We start from the raw sequence: 17,724 nt of genomic DNA, 5'->3' as shown, positions 1-17,724 counted from the left end.
AACATTCATATTTTTGTCCAATGTGGTACTTTGCAAAGCAAGTACCACCTAGGCTCCTCCTTTTGAGCTGAAAATTTGTGAAGACAGTCTTCTTAGTAGGTGATCGTCCTCAGCCAAAACACACGCTAATTGGCCATGTGCATTTCTCGTACCGCTAATCAAACACTTGGCTGCTAATTCATATTTGAGCATAGTTCGGCCTCCTTGCGAGAAACTTCTGGTGTAATTTTATTCCTAGCACCTACCTGGGGAGTGCCCAACCCACTAGACATGCCTAGGCCACCCAGAACGCATGTTAACGCCACAGTCACGCGGTGAACACGCGGCGGGCATGTGACTTTACGCGCTTTGGAGTTGGGCCCCTCGGCTACCGTCCAAACCTCGATGTATCGCCACCAAACCATGTATTTCTGATTAAATATGGCCTAGTATTTTATAAAATTGATTTGGTCCAATTTTGCAACAAATATATGGTAGGTCCTTCACAAAAAAACTCAATTCGGGCACTCGGAAAATGGAAAATGAATTTTTCGTGCAAAGAAAATGAAAACTCCCTTAGGCAACATTGTTTGGAATTCCAAGATGCACCCTTGTGCACCATATGAGATCATTTGAACAAACTATGCCATGAATGTGGCCATAAGATTGATCATTTGGCTTGAAAACCCTGAATCTTCACGCATGATAGCTCATTTCTGAGAACACTTTTTTAGAATAATTGCCGTATTACAAGTTTATTATTTTTCCTGAAAACTTGGTCACATATAATGACACAATGCGAAGGTTTTCCAATTTTTTAATTTTTTTAATTTTTTATGCCCGTTTCGAAATGCGATCAAAACGACGGGTTTGACCGTTCCTACCTAGTGGTTGAATCTTGGAAAACTTTTGATGTTTCTCTGATTAAATAGATACTTATGTACCTAGAAAAGATTTTTGGAAAAAATAAGAGCAAACTATGAGGCAGCTGCAGTTCAAATTTGACCCGCTTCCTGCTGAATCGGCAGGAATTTGTCTTTTTTACCAGAGGTGGATCAAGGCTTTTGACACCCAACCATTTGGTCAATTGTGAATTAAATATGGCCTAGTATTTTAGAAATTGATTTGGTCCAAATTTTAAACAAATATATGGTAAGTCCTTCACGAAAAAACTCAATTCGGGCACTCGGAAAAATGGAAAATGAATTTTCCGTGTAAAGAAATGAGAACTTCCTTATCCAACATTGTTTGAGAACTTTCAAAATGTGATCAAATTTGACCGCGCGACCGTTCTTAGTTAGGTGCTTAATAATGCAAAACTCTTGGTTTGTCCATGATGAAATAGCTACTTTTCTAACTAAAAATGTTATTTGAAAAAATAAATAGAAAACTATAAAACACATCTTCTATATCTAAATAGCTAGCCCCCACTAACCTTATCATTCAATATGCATGGAGGAAGGTCCACCACAACATGCAATCATGCATAATAAAAACCACCTCAACATGCAAACATGCATGAGAATTTACATTATACAATAATCAAACACCACATATCATATTTATTTTCAGCTTCTCATATTATATATTATTCAAATATTCATGTTCCATACAACCAATTCTAACTGAATATATTGCAAAACATTCCCGCAACAACGTGTGTGGTATCATCTAGTGTAGTTCAAATTTGACCCGCTTCTTGCCGAATTGGCTGTTTCACAAAATAGCTAGAAAGATCGAAAATGCAATCAAATTGATAATCATCCATGAAAGGTGGTCTAACTTAAGTAAAAATCTTAGTGATGCCATTTTGTGAAATATTTTGGGTAGCTGCGTCAACCCCCCTGTTTTTAGCACTAAGAAGAGTAATCTTTAATAGCTCATTTTTTGAACCAATCAGGACGCACGGATCACCCCCTTTATTCGATCTGATCCGTCCTCCTGCTGATCCAGCGTCTCTCGATCCCCTCCTTCCCGAGAAACCCTAGGGAGCTGGTGTCCCCCTCTCCCCGATCCAAATCCCTCCTCCGCCGCCCTCCTCCCCCATCCAGATCCAGATCCCTCCCCACCCCTCCCATCCACTCCCGCAGCCGACGCCCCACCCTCACCGTCGACGACCCACGCCGCCGCCGCACACCACCGCGCCCTCCCCTCACCCTGGCGAATTCAATCCAACCCCGCGCGCACACCGCTGCCGCCGCCGTCGACCCCTTCCTCCCTCCCCTCCCTCGCACCCATGGTGTTCGCGCTCAAGGCCTCCGCCTCCCCCGCTCTCACCACTGCCTCCTCGGCGGCGTTCCCCTCCTTCTCAGCCGCCTCCGCGGCGCCGAGGGGCCGCGCCGCCACGGCCAGGAGAGTCTCGCTCTACGGGGCCGCACCCGCGACCTGCTACCTCGCGCCTGCGACAACTCCGGCGCTGCTCCACCCGCGCCCGTGCCACCTGCCGCTCCCGCCCCGGCGCCGGCGCCGAGGCCATCCCCGCCCACCATGACTTGGACGCCATGTGGGATGCCTGCCTCGACCTCTCCATCCGTCGCATCGCCTATGCCCCTCACCGGCTTCGGGGGCCTCATCCTCTTCTGTAAGATCCCCTCCGTCCCACCTCTCCCTTCCCCTCGCTGCATCGCGAGATCTGTTCGCTGCGCCTCCATTTGTATCTCGAGATATATTAGGCCGGCTGCCTTTGCTCTGATCGACAGGTTGGAGTCACGGATGAGTTGAACTCTCCCCTTTTCTCCTAAGATGACATACTTGCTTTCTTTCTCTGGCCTGATTACTAGAGTTATGAGCCATAGTTCTGAGTACAAGCCATATAAATAACAGAAGAAAACCATGAACCAAATTACCAGAAGTCATCTTCTGGAGTGCTTTGCTGACTTTAACAGATGTAGAATTGATACCATCACAGAGACCCTTGTCAGATGTAATGGCTACAATAACATTCTTCTTGACATTTACCCATGGCACTTGACAACAGCAGCAAGACCGTACTGCACCGCTGCTGAACTATTGGTCTGGCTGTGCTCTGTACCTTGATTTGGTTTTAAGTAGCAAGGAGTGCCTTAGTACTTTTTTGTCATGTGGTGTTAGTACTTAGCATTCTGTTCTGTTTTGTGTTGTACTCCAATTAGGTGCTTGAAATTTCGTTAGTACCTCCAAAATTATCTCATGCTTTTAAGATGTGCCATTGTGTTGATATATTTTATCTTTATTTTTCTTTACATTTTATATGCTGTACCTATCTTGGTTTGAACTAGATAAGGATGATCCTTTACCTAGATGATAAACAATTAACTAGCTCAGCCTAAGCTATGATCTACAAATTTCTTGACGGACATGTACTACTTTGGTGGAGATGATGATCCTTTCCCCAGATGATCGACAATGAACATGCTGAGCGCTATAATTTCTCTTAGGAGAAACCAAGCCAGGACTCTGATCTGCCCAGTAGTACAGATATTTGTTCTTTATTGCTTGCTACTGTTTTGTAGTTTGTTATCTTTCTTTGGCACCATGGATGTATTTTTTAATGTTTTGATATGCCCATTATGCGGTGAAAACTGATTACTAGTGGATCTATTCATATGGCCATCGAGTATGAGTCATAGTAATTCTCAAATTCTCCAAACAGATGTAGGTTTCTCTGTGCTAGATTTACTACAACATTCTATTTGTTTTCAATGTGCCATTCGATTTGGAGGATATGATGATCCTTTCCCCAGATGATTGGCAATGAACATGCTGAGCTCTATTATTTCTCTTCAGAGAAACCAAGCCAGTATTCTGATCCTCCTAGCCATTGTGATGCCTGTATTCATATGGCCATTGTGGATAATCCTATGCTTTAATAATTCTCCTGATATATCACTGTTTATTAGTAGGATATTTCTTCTGCTTGGCCATAACAACAATTTCATGTTGTTTCTTTTGTAATTCGATGGTTGACAGTCTCATATATTACACTAGCTAATATATTACAACAGAATGAATCAACTACTCTCGTGGTCGATCCCATCCAATCTAGTATTATTTACCGTCTATCTGTCTGTATGTATTTACTCTGAACAAAATTCAGTCTGCACATCTGCATTTGCAATGCACAAGTACAGATACATCCGCCCCTGCTATTTTCTTGTTATACATTACATAGACGCATACACACGCCGGGCTATTTCTGTGTCTGTCTGCCTGGCCTCTCAAGGATGCATATCTCTTTCGTATGTATTGGATTTTGTAACAATTTTGTTTTCCTCATACTTATAAGATGATGTGCTCGCTACTTACATGTTTTCTGATGCCGCAACAAAGGACTATATGTGGTTTCTTCAGTGGGGTTGTCACTGTCGCTCCTCATGTTCAATAACATTTCAGCATTGGACCTGCTAGTCACCCAAGCCAAGCCTCGCATCGCTTCAACAAAGTGATACTTCTTCCAATCAACCCCTGCTTCGACTCTGCTCTTTTTTCCATCTTCTCTTATTTAAGCTAAGAAAGATTCTGAGTTTGCATCCATCTCATTACACTAGCTAGCAGAATATATTAGTTAAGGCAACTCTACTACATATCAATTTCCCGTACTGGATTGTTCTATATTTTTAAAGTTGTTTCGTGGTGCATGAGCGCAACCAGAAGAAATATAGGCTTATGATGACAATTTTCCTTCTTAAGTAATCATAGTTGTTGGCTTCGGTAGCTTGCTGAATATGCTTTAGTTATATATAGAAATGACGTGCCTTCTATGCTTAAATGATTGTTTGGCTCTATATAATTCTTGACATGAATATCTTGACTTCCCAAACAAGTATAGGACTGTACCTATGCATACAGATTATCCTAACAAAACTGAAAATAAAAATTGAAGCATGAAATAAGCAATAAGTGGTTGATTTTTATTTGCATGTGAAGTGGAAAGTTGTAGCCAAGGCTTATATATTACGAAATATTGTCACACCTCTGAGCTTCTACTGTTGTTAGGGACATCATAGTGTGATCTTCATGATTTTTCACTTGACGATGTACTGATTCATTAGTCAAGCAGAGACCGAAGTCATCTTTTGCTACTGTTAGCTCTATGGATGTTTATTTACCTACAACTTCTGCCAGCTCTAAGTTGGTTATATAGCAGTTCAATTCAGTCAATCTGTTGGAACTCGGTTTGTCTATTACTTGTATCCAGATTTTATATCCTGCCCTATGCCATTGTCGACTTGCTTAGGTACATAATTGTTATGTCTTGCAATCTGGTATTGATGATTGTCAATGTATTCATTTATACCTTTATAGTGTACCTTGTATGTGACCCAGCTGATTTGTATAACAATGCTCTGTTTCCAATAGATGTATGTTGATGCCTGATGGCCGATTCCTTAAAACTTCACTGTTGCAGTAGCATTTTAACTTAGTGCATAGATGTATGAGCAATCACTTATGCTTGAAACCTTGCTCTCTTTCCCAGGAACCATCGTGGTCTGCGTCACTACTGGGGCAGGAGAGGAAAGACTGTTGGTGTCTCCAAGAAGCGATAAACTGCTTCAGAAAGATCCCCGCATAGCTTCACTACTACTGTGTTGGTCCATTTCCAGAATCGTAAGGAGTGTTCTTGTTTAGACGATCACCTTGGATGATGCTTTTGCTTAAGGAGAGGCTCAAGAAGATCAGGTATAAACTCCTCCCCCTCTTGTTCGTTTTTGCTTCATACTGTTTGGTGGTTGATACATTACTGTGCAAGTTCTATGGTATGTGAGTTCTTTCTGTTGCTGCAAGCATTGACACTATGTCATGTGCAGGGAGCTCCACATCCGAGTTTCAGCCATCCTCTACAGCAAGGAGCTCTGGGCCAAAGGAGCAAGCAGCGCTGCTAGTTCCTTGAGGCCAGATCGAGTAAGATGGCGCACCATGGCGTGTGGTGGCGTATTTTGCTTCCGAGAACAGTACTGTTTATTTGAAGTGAGATGTACTCATCTAGTGCCTGGCAAAAACTGAAGGATGAAGTGTCATGTACTGTCTATGTTGTAGTGAGCTATTGTAGGAGTGAAATGAAAATTTATCTGTTGGTGTATGTGCTATTTCCCTGTAATGTGTTGTGTACATTTTACTTGAACATTAAATTCCTAGAAAAAATGTTCTTACTGGACCTGATAGTGGCCACGGCCCAAATATGCTTGTACTATTAAAATGCCATGGCCCAAAATAACCTGGGCTGAAAAGCTATTTAGAATTATTATAAGCATGCCTCAACTCAAATAGAAAATAGAAACAAAAAGGAAACAAACTATGTGGAAAGGTAAAGGCCCATTATAGAAAAGGCCCAAAAACATGAAGCAAAAAAATATCATAAAAGGCTGAATTAATGGGCTTGGTCCATGTAGAACACCGAATTGGACCGGGATGAATCTTACCGATGACCAATTCAATTGGTCGCAATTTTGCCACGTCAGCTTGCCACGTCGGATCCGACGTGTCCTGGGCAAACAACTAGGGACCAAAACAGAAGGTCATAGAATCCATGACCATTTGTTTTGGTCGTGGCCTTCCACGACCTTCTCACAAAGAAGGTCGTTAATTTTCAGTTTATGACCGCCAGCTTTTGATCATTTATTTTGGTCAAAAAAGGTCGCAAATGAAAAACACTGATCTTTCAATGACCAATAGTGATAGTTGCAAGTTGACATATTTCTTGTAGTGATCGTTGATTGCTGGTAAAACATTGAGATGCCTGGTTTTAAATTCTAATAAATCCAAAACTCATCTGAAATTCATGAAACTTGGCATGCTTTCATGGAGCGGCATCAACATGCCGTGGTAAATTTTTTGTCCCGTTTAGGGCAGGTTTGGGTATATGCTTCTCATAAATCAGAGCTTCTCACAACAAGCATCATGGTTTCGGTAGGGAATGCCCCACCTTTGGGGACGAAACGGTATCCACTGCCTCTTATTGCTTCCAAAATTTTCTTGTGTCAACATCGAACAATAAGAGTGTTGTGTCAATTTTTGTGATTTTCCGGGGTTCTTTTGGACATTTTTATGAATTAACTAAGTTTTCAATGCATTTATGTGCACAATTCAAATTTGAACAACATGCACATGCTCCAGTGCATATAAATTGGTTGAAAAATCAATTCTGTGTCCTTGGGTGCATGCTTAGGTCCAATGCAAGAAATAGGAATGAATTTCAAACACCAGGGAACCGTTGATTGCCGGCAAAACATTGAGATGCCTGGTTTTTAAATTCTAGTAAATCCAAAACTCGTTTGAAATTCATGAAACTTGGCATGCTATCATGGAATGGCACCCGACATGATGTGGTATTTTTTGTGTCCATTTTGAGAGAAGGCACACTCGAATAATGACAGCCAACAAAGGCATTTTGAGAAAATAGCTGCCACTTTAATATCTCAAATGTTTGTATAATTCAAACCGTGTGCGTTCTGTTAACCATTCATGTGACGCCACGTGTCTTGATTTTAATGGCTGTAGGAGGTGCCGTGCGGACAGCTGCTTGACCTTGACTGAACGGGAGGCGTGCGAGCGTAGTCCGGTGCGCAGGCTGACCGAGAGGCGTGCAAGTTGTCCTCCAATGCGCAGGCTCACCGGAAAGCGTGCGAGCTGTACGCCACGCAGGCTCACTGGGAAGCGAGCCCTTTGACTTTCATGGCCGCTCGCCTTCCTCTCCGTTAATGGCGCCCGAGCCGCTGTTTAATACGGACGGCCTTACTGTTCGCCTCCCATTCCACTCCCTCCCGCAGACCTCCACCAACGCCATGGCACAGAATGATCATCTGCCACTAGTCTTCAAGTTTGGTGAAGTCGACTCCGAGTCGGAGGAGATAGAAAATAAGGAGGAATGGGGCCTCATGGACATGGCCCAGAACGAGATGGCCGTGGCGGTTGCTGCCCCCACTCCCGTCCCAGCTCCCATCCCCGCGCTCGCGCCAGCGACCATCCCCGTAGCATTGACGGGCTGGTCGCCGAGCACTATGGCAGAGCTGGAAGCCGCGGGCGTCAGCGAGGTCTCTGTGGACCCGCGCGAGCCCGTGTACATGCTAGCGCGCCTGTGCCCGTGCGCGCCCCTCCACCCATCGCGGTGCCGGTCCCCATGCATTTGGCTGCACCTGTCGCGCCCGTACCCATGCCCGTGCGCGCGCCCCCCTCAGCGGCATGGGACGCTGCCGTCGACCGCTACCTCTTAGCGATACCAGTTGCCGTCCTCCCGCGCCCCGCCCATCGATCGCGCGATGACATGATGTTTGATTTACAAGTGAAGAACATTTTGTGCTGCCTGGAAGACTTCAACAACGGCGTCCCGGAGGACGACAACGACAATGACGGCATGACACGCCGCTGCCTCCGCCGCTGGAAATAGTTTTTTTTGAATATAAATTCGCAGTGTAACTGAATGAAAGATATGGTTTGAACGAACTTGCGTTTTTCTCTCTTAATGTACAGACTTATCAAACAATTTTCTTTTGAAAAAACGTCAATGGTTTTTAAATATAAAACACTCATCGCAAATGTTTTAGTTAGAACATCCGTATGCAAACCGACAGTTTCCCCAGGAAGCCAAGGGAAAATGTGCCGAGCAGGATTTCTGCATCCCTTCAACGCAAACGGTTGTTTTGCATGACCCGTGTGCAACCACGTACAAACAATTGGGTAAGATTTGCATATCTGTCATTTTGGGTATGTTGCCATTTGTCAAACTGGAAAGATTGACATTTGTTTATCTAGTAACATTGCCATTTGTCAGCCTTGTAACACCGCGATTTGTCAAAATATGCAGCTACATATCACTAGCACTATCTAATTTTTGCAACTAAAATCACTAGCACTGTTCATATGGACACCACTAGCAGGCGTGAGTTGATGGACGCATATGCAATTGTACCATTGATTACATACAAAAAGTCATCAACCCACAACGACAACGAGGATACACGTTGGATTATAGATCATTTCCAACAAAACATTCTAGTAAAGTTTTTCTCACACAACAAATAACAAAGCGATGAAATGAACTTCAGCTCAACCACTCGTCGGCGTTGGAAACGCTTGCTTTCAATCAGAAGTGATTCTCTGGGAAGGGCCAGGTACTGTCAATCTCGAGACCAACGTATGACTGATCATCGAGGCTGAAGCGGCCTATGTCAGGACCCATATTGGGACGGTAGGGAAGCATACTAATGTCCGAGGTATAGATACAGTTGCTTCTCATAAATGGTAGTAACGTTGTGTCAACAGCAGCTGGGTCGCCTTCCACCATCATTGGATAGTTTTGTCCAAGGAAGAGTGATTTTCCTCCAAGACTTTCAATACTAAACCAGGGAGAAGGTGTTGGCGCTAGTACACTAGTATCCATCCCGAATACCCTGCAACCGATGTTGCAATCGGTCCGGAGAGTGCAACCATGCGAGACAACACCTGCTTCCTTAGTAACATCAGCAGTGCCTTGTATACAGACAAGAAGAGGTGATCCATCGAATAAGTTGCCAGGAGCCACTGAGTATATGGGTCTTGCTCGTCCTCATGCTCGTGATCATCAACATCGTCATCTCCCGCTTGGTTATAAAAAATTTCAAGTATAGGTGGTGGAATGTTCACAGGACCTTGGAAACACAAGAAGGTTAATTAGTAAAGGGAAACTAGCTAACCCGCATGCATGTGGATGAATCAATTATAATTAAGGTGGAAGACAAACGTACCGAAAGCATCAGGATTCCATGCAAAAACAGTGCCACGAGTGGTGGCAGCAAACACAAGACCCTCATATTGAATTGCATCACAGTACTCATCCGTGTACAGAAATTGATTTTTGAGCAATATCCATCGAGGTGTGGAAGTAAGGACGGCGACAAGCTTGTCGAAGATAGCAACAACTTCATAGTTCGTGTAATCCCAAGAGTAGTTGGGAACTTGACAAATTGCTATCTTCCGTAGACGACAGTCAGCATGATCGTATTTAACTCACATAGAATATCGGTGTACTCAACCTCTGGGCAGTCGTCTGAGATTTTTGGAAGTGGAACCCGGTGACGAGTGTACACATTCACAAGTTCCCACTCACAGTTGTACCCAATATAAACAACCCAATCTCCATTTGCGCCTGCCCAAGCCTTGCCCTCAAGCGATGGTATCTTAACATCATACGTATCATTATCAAGCGGCATCAACTTACACAAGACGAGGCTTCCCTTGTCCCCGCGCTAGTCAGCAGGGTTACAACGAAGAAGATAGGGCAGATCAAACCGCTTCTAGACCCTTGGGTTCCTTGTAATGACGTTATTAGTTGAGTCAAGAATGGTCTTGAACGAACCTGCCATGCTAGCCGAGGTGATGACATCACACCGATCAATGAGTTCCTCCACCGCGTCATCATTCAGATCGGGGCAAGAATAACAGGGTCGTTTCCGGCCCGTTGCCTCCATGGAGAAGACGATCAAACAATGGCAGAAGGAAGGGTGAAGGCAAATGGAGGAGGGAGGAAGAGCTAGCGTGTGACAGTAGTTCCAAATCGAGAGGGAAAGGAGAAGAGTCGGTGGACGGTTGCCACGGTACACGAAGAGGCGCCTGAGGAGCGAACGGTTGCCACAGAGGTCACACACTAACGACAAGGGCCTAGTGAACCGCATGCGTATATCGCACACACCTTGATCTGGCTGACCGTTGATACGTCTCCAACGTATCTATAATTTTTGATTGTTCCATGCTATTATATTATCTGTTTTGGATGTTAATGGGCCTTATTTTACACTTATATATTATTTTTGGGACTAACCTACTAACCCAAGGCCCAGTGCAAATTGCTGTTTTTTTTGCCTATTTCAATGTTTCACAGAAAAGGAATATCAAACGGAATGAAACCTTCAGGAGAGTTATTTTTGGAACAAACGTGATCCAGAGGACTTGGAGTGGACATCAAGAAACAAACGAGGAGTCCACGAGGCAGGGGTGCGCGCCTACCCCCTGGGCGCGCCCTCCCCCCTCGTGGCTCAACCGACCTACTTCTTCCTCCTATATATACTCATATACCCCCAAAACAACCAAGAGCACCACGAAACCCTATTTCCACCGCCGCAACCTTCTGCACCCAAGAGATCCCATCTTGGGGCCTTTTCCGGAGCTCCACCAAAGATGGCATCAATCACAAAGGGCCTCTACATCAACTCCATGGCCTCTTCGGTGATGTGTGAGTAGTTTACTTCAGACCTTCGGGTCCATACACAAAAAAATACACTTCCGTGATGATACGTGTTTATCACAGTAGGTCGCGTTTTCTGTCATGCATGTACATCCATGACAAATTTATGACAGAATCAAGATAGTCATACTTGTGCTGTCGTAGAAGTATTCCATGACATTAACAAAATTATCATCACGGAAGTTTCCACTTACATGACGATAAATCGCGCGTCATAGAAGTGCTTTCATCAAGGGTGACCGACACGTGGCATCCACCGTAACGGAACGCCGTTAAGTTATCGGGTCGGGTTTTGGATTCGATAACCCGTTAACAGCCCCGACCAATGGGGATTTTCCACTTGTAAAATCATCATTGGCTGGAGGAAACACGTGTCGGCTCATTGTTGGAATAGATGGCAACCACTCATTGGACGGAAGGCGCCTATGATACGTCGACACGTGGCACGGCCCAATAGAGGCCCATTCCCGTGAAAAGGCCGACCCGTTTGACTTGGTCAAAAGCTGGCGGGCTGGCCCATGGAAAGCCTGTTAACAGCCTGTTCGAATATAGCCCATTTACAGCCCGCTAACCCAAGGCCCATTACGCCCTATCCGAATTAGTCCCAGTAGCGTCATCTGGGCCATCCAATATGATTCCAGCCCATTTTCACTTCTGGCCCATGTATGGCCCATGATGTCTTTCGGCCCATATGAGGCCCTATGTAACTCTTGGCCTACTAAAGGCCCGTGGTGAAACTGGCCCGTAATGAACAGTGTATCACTTTACACCCATTAACGGCCCGTGGTGAAACTGGCCCGTAATGAACAGTGTATCACTTTATACCCATTAACGGCCCGTTATTCCGTTGGGCCGTTTCCAGCCCATGTTATCTTTCGGCCTTCTCAGAGCCCATTTATTCTTGGGCTCATTTCCAGCATTCGTTTACTTATGGCCCGTTACTGTCATTTTCTGCTTGTGGGCCAAATTCAGCCCGTGGTTACAGTCGGCCTGTGGTCCGTTAATACGTTGGGCCGATTTCATAGCGTCATCAAATACAGCCTATTAACGATGGACCATTATGGTCGGCCCATGAACGGACGATTCCAACTCTAGCCGGTTTACGGCCATAATGCGGTCTGTTTGGCCCATGTTTGGCCAATTGATTATACGGCCCGTATAAGGCCCATTGATATTACGTCCCGCAGAAGGCCCATTGTTTCTACGACCCGTAGAAGGCCCATTGTTTCTACGACCCGTAGAAGGCCCACTGTTTCTACGGCCAGTAGGAGGCCCAGTGTCACTATAGTAAATATTAGCCCATGGTTATTGTGGCCTAGTTTTAAAAAATAGGTTATTACAGCCACTAGCTAACCGCGGAAAAAGAACTGCAATGACTACAAGCAAACAAATAAACAAGACAACAAGGAAATAAATAAGCAAGCAACTAACGCTAGGCTATCACGGCTATTACACATATTACATCCACTGGGCATCAAAGTTCGCCACCAGTGCAAATATAGGGAACAAAGCAGCATATCATATACACTGGTTGTCAAAGTTGGCGACCAGCGCAAATAAATGCCGCAGCAAAACAAATCTAGAACTGAAACCACTTCAGAAGATCTCAAGAAACAATATCCTGGGTACCCATAATGCTGGCAAGATGCTTAGCAAGCTTATTAACTTTCTCTTGTTTGGCACTTAAATCCTCCAGTACTTGCTGTTGCACCAGAAAATATGCATCTGAATTCTACAGGGACTTCCTCAGTCCTTCAGCTTCCTTTCGCAGCACATCTGATCGATGTCTTTCAACTTGAAGTTGAGACTCAAGAAAACGAACTGATTCAGGCAGCGAGTTCGAAGAGCTTGTGCCAGTAGTAGTGGCCAGTAACTCGAACACTACATCAAGACAGGACTTTTGGGTTCCCTCACTGTCGTCAAGATAGTTTTTATCAGCTTTGTTGGAGACCAACAGGGATGTCTCACTATCTTGAACCTTATCTGCATTACTTCCTTTACCATTGGATAACGCGGTACTGTTCTCCAATATTTTGTCCGCATTCTAAAAGAAAAACAAGCAGACACATCATATGTTTACCATGTTGTATATGAAACTCATTTTGGTAAATGAGTTCAGTAGTAAAGTGGACAGGATAACAACATGAAACAAACATATATCTATGTACCACAGTCACTTTATGGTCTATATCATTCTAGTTTTTGTTGCCAAATCAAGATAGAGACACAGTTCAAATAATATTTGTTCAAGACAAAGCAGAATAGACAGAATATAAGTGTGGGTAACTATAGAGCAATAACAACACTTGTAATGTGCATGACATGAGAACATAACTGTTTATTCAATTGAAACTGAAATCAACATAGAGCAGGTTACAACAGCAAACCAGTTAAAGAAACAGGTTTAAAACATACCTGTTGCGCCATTGGAGTTTCAATTCCATCCTTCAAATTTGAAAATAGTTGGTATGAGTAAATACAGTCATGCAAGAGCAAAGGAGTATGAACCATAGCTACAGAACCTGACCAGAGAACAAATCTTCTCCTTTAAGCGTTGAGTTGGGATTCAGAGTGGTGGTCCTCGTGCTTTGGGCACCACAGTTCCCTTACTAACTACTCATGTTTGGGTGCTCTGTGGTGGAGACGGTGTTGTGTCAACTGGAACTGGGTTACTATCTGCTGGGGTTGGGGTTAGAAGGGGTGTAGCTGGTTCTCTGTCCAACTGGGTAGGGGTACAATCTGCGAGAGTCTGGGTTATGTGTGGTGGATCTGGTCCTTGGGCAAGTACAACCGTGGTTCTATCTGCATCAACTGGTAGCACTATCTTTTCTGAAGACCGTGTTGTTACTCTCTTAGATACTGCCATCACGCTCTCCAATTCAAATGGCTGATAAACAAGAAAAGTAATTGAAAGTATAGACATTGTATGATAGACAGGTGCAATGGATAGTGGGGAATAAAAGAGGGCATGAAATAATTCATATTTATGTTGTCTAACCAAACAGGATAGCATGACACAATTTCACATATATGATGGCTAACTAAACAGGATAGCATGACACAATTTCACATTATGATGGCTAACTAAAAAAGATGGAAAGACATAGTTCAAAATATGAGACTATGTAAACAGGATGACATGACATAACTATATAATGTGTTTATTAAATAGGTTGGCATGCCATAATTCACATACATTCACGGATAGAATGCCATAATTCAAAATATGATGACTGTAAACACTAAACAAGATGAGATGATATAACTATATGATGTCTTTATTAAATGGGTTGCCATGCCATAATTCAGATAGATGATGTGTATGTACTATGTAAACATGATGGCATGATATAATTCAAATATATGATTTATATAGTAAGCAACTAAGTAGATGGCAATCCATATATGATGTAAAAACTAAGCAATGCAAGACAACATGCATGACATGGGTAATATAACCCTGCCAAGTTTGAGCATAGACCTCAGGGGGAAAATAGGACTGGTCATCAGTCTCTGAATCCTCCTCTGAGGAGCTCTCTGTAACCAGCAATATGTCTGCTTCAGCAGGTAGCATTGTCTGCTCTGAATACCTTGTTTTCACTCCAGATACTTCCATCACTGCTTCAAATGGCTGATGCACATGAAGAGTAGTTGAATATACAAACCTTGTTGACAAATGGAACACGTAATACAAAAAAAATGATAGCATGATATAATTCACATACATGATGATTGGCTAAACAGCATGGCATTGCATAATTCACATATATAATGCCTTTGCAACAAGATAGCATTGTATAATTCACATATATAATGTCTTGCAACAAGATGGCAATGCATAATTCACATATATGGTAATTAGACACTGAACATGTGGCATTCACACAAAGCATGTCTAAACTAATCAAATGACATAGCAATGCGAGACACCATACGCACGATATGAGCAACATAACCCTGCCAAGTTAGAGCATACACCTCGGGGGGGGGATAGGACTAGTCATCTGTCTCTGAATTCTCCTCTGAGGAGCTATCCGTAACCAGCGAGATATGCGCTTCGTCAGATAGCATAGTCTGCTCTGAAGACCTTGTTTTCACTCCAGAATTTGCCATCACCGTGTCAAATGGCTGATGCACACGAAGAGCAGTTGAATGTAATAACATTGTTGACAAATATAATATGTAATGAAAAAAGGATGGCCTGATATAATTTACATATAAGATGAATGGCTAAGCAGGATGGCATTGCAAAATTCACATATATGATGCCTGGCTAAACAAGATGGCGTTGCATAATTCACATAAACGATGAATAAACTAAACAGATGGCATTCACATAAAGGATGTCTAAACTAAGCAGATGACATATTTGATGTATAAAGTAAGCAATGCAAGACACCATATGCATGATATAACCAACATCAGCATGCCAAGTTAGAGCGAAGACCTCAGGGGGTAAATAGGAGTTGTCTTCTCCTTCTGAATCCCCCCCAGAACAGATATCTTCCTCTCGATTACAATCCGAAATGCGTGGAGGGGGGGGGGCTGCCTTTGCGCCTACCATGGAGCGACGTCTGCATGAAATTTTATTGCCACGCAAGGCTTGTCTCTTTTGCTCTACATGTTCAGTTCCATTGTTTACAATAACTGTCATGCATAGGAATAAAACATAGTGAGATTATGTAAGGAGTGCATGCAGAAATCCAGAGTGATGGTAGCAACCTGTGGATAGACCCAAAACCAATAATAGCAGGCAGATAATGGCTTCAATTAAAAAATACAGATAATGGCTTCTTTGCTGTTTGTTTCCCACCCAACATGAAACTCATAGTAGACACCGGAGATTAACCAGATAGTAGATAGATAATATTGATAGCGGCCCCGATATGTACCCCACAATCATTTAAAAACTCAAGTTTGACCATTTGTTTGGAGATGACTCAGAGTCTAATCGGTGAACAGGACGATAAAGTATCATGTAATATTAAGCGATGCATAACGTAAGCAGACACGAAAGAGTGCAACCTCTCTTGCGGACCCGTGTAGTCCTCGAGGTCATCTGCTTAGTTGATGATGGTAGTGCTGTTTTCATGGCTGCCAGTGGCGGGGAAGAAGATTTGAGGCAGCGAAAGACAGTCTGGAGGCCGGATCCCTGCTGTGCTGGACCCTTCTGTCGTTGGAGCAGCTGAGCTGGGGTGGACGACGGCGCAACAGGAGCGGGACAAACCACGCAAAGTTTTCTTTGACAACTATCTATAAGAGAAGTAATTCTGTAAGGGCTCGTTTGAATTGGAGGATTCCAACAATACAGGGATAGGAAATAGACATGAATAGGATAGGAATGCACGTGCAAAATAGAGAATTTAAAAACACAGGATTTCTTCCAATCTGGGTGTTTGATTCATAACAATTGGAAGATCACAGGATGCAAAGAAGCATGGTGAGATTAAGTCAAACCACAAGAAAATGTACGGTTATAATGCTATTATGCTACTATCTCTTAGTCTTGTGCTTCATGAATAGGAATTTGAAAAGGAGGACAAGTGAAAATTATCTCATGCTTTTAAGATGTGCCATTGTGTTGATATATTTTATCTCATGCTTTTAAGATGTGCCATTGTGTTGATATATTTTATCTTTATTTTTCTTTACATTTTATATGCTGTACCTATCTTGGTTTGAACTAGATAAGGATGATCCTTTACCTAGATGATAAACAATTAACTAGCTCAGCCTAAGCTATGATCTACAAATTTCTTGACGGACATGTACTACTTTGGTGGAGATGATGATCCTTTCCCCAGATGATCGACAATGAACATGCTGAGCGCTATAATTTCTCTTAGGAGAAACCAAGCCAGGACTCTGATCTGCCCAGTAGTACAGATATTTGTTCTTTATTGCTTGCTACTGTTTTGTAGTTTGTTATCTTTCTTTGGCACCATGGATGTATTTTTTAATGTTTTGATATGCCCATTATGCGGTGAAAACTGATTACTAGTGGATCTATTCATATGGCCATCGAGTATGAGTCATAGTAATTCTCAAATTCTCCAAACAGATGTAGGTTTCTCTGTGCTAGATTTACTACAACATTCTATTTGTTTTCAATGTGCCATTCGATTTGGAGGATATGATGATCCTTTCCCCAGATGATTGGCAATGAACATGCTGAGCTCTATTATTTCTCTTCAGAGAAACCAAGCCAGTATTCTGATCCTCCTAGCCATTGTAGATGCCTGTATTCATATGGCCATTGTGGATAATCCTATGCTTTAATAATTCTCCTGATATATCACTGTTTATTAGTAGGATATTTCTTCTGCTTGGCCATAACAACAATTTCATGTTGTTTCTTTTGTAATTCGATGGTTGACAGTCTCATATATTACACTAGCTAATATATTACAACAGAATGAATCAACTACTCTCGTGGTCGATCCCATCCAATCTAGTATTATTTACCGTCTATCTGTCTGTATGTATTTACTCTGAACAAAATTCAGTCTGCACATCTGCATTTGCAATGCACAAGTACAGATACATCCGCC

At 43.0% G+C, this 17,724-nt stretch overlaps 1 long non-coding RNA gene and 4 other non-coding genes across 5 annotated transcripts; all 5 read left to right on the top strand.

Moving 5' to 3' along the window:
- The first annotated feature begins 3,328 nt into the window (after positions 1-3,328).
- LOC125555089 lies at positions 3,329-3,423 on the top strand. The gene has a single exon (XR_007304534.1). It is a non-coding gene; the product is annotated as a small nucleolar RNA Z103 (small nucleolar RNA).
- Positions 3,424-3,676: 253 nt separating this feature from the next.
- On the top strand, positions 3,677-3,771 carry LOC125555086. The gene has a single exon (XR_007304532.1). It is a non-coding gene; the product is annotated as a small nucleolar RNA Z103 (small nucleolar RNA).
- A 15-nt stretch (positions 3,772-3,786) lies between these two features.
- On the top strand, positions 3,787-6,107 carry LOC125553238. The gene is made up of 2 exons (XR_007303999.1): positions 3,787-5,637; positions 5,766-6,107. It is a non-coding gene; the product is annotated as an uncharacterized LOC125553238 (long non-coding RNA).
- A 10,845-nt stretch (positions 6,108-16,952) lies between these two features.
- LOC125555087 lies at positions 16,953-17,047 on the top strand. Its single transcript, XR_007304533.1, has one exon. It is a non-coding gene; the product is annotated as a small nucleolar RNA Z103 (small nucleolar RNA).
- Positions 17,048-17,300: 253 nt separating this feature from the next.
- Positions 17,301-17,395, top strand: LOC125555085. Its single transcript, XR_007304531.1, has one exon. It is a non-coding gene; the product is annotated as a small nucleolar RNA Z103 (small nucleolar RNA).
- The last annotated feature ends 329 nt before the right edge of the window (positions 17,396-17,724 follow it).

This window comes from Triticum urartu, chromosome 4, assembly GCF_003073215.2.
Source record: "Triticum urartu cultivar G1812 chromosome 4, Tu2.1, whole genome shotgun sequence".
Lineage (NCBI taxonomy): Eukaryota > Viridiplantae > Streptophyta > Magnoliopsida > Poales > Poaceae > Triticum > Triticum urartu.
Note: the sequence above shows the minus strand (reverse complement) of the source record. Positions and strands in the feature narration are given on the sequence as shown.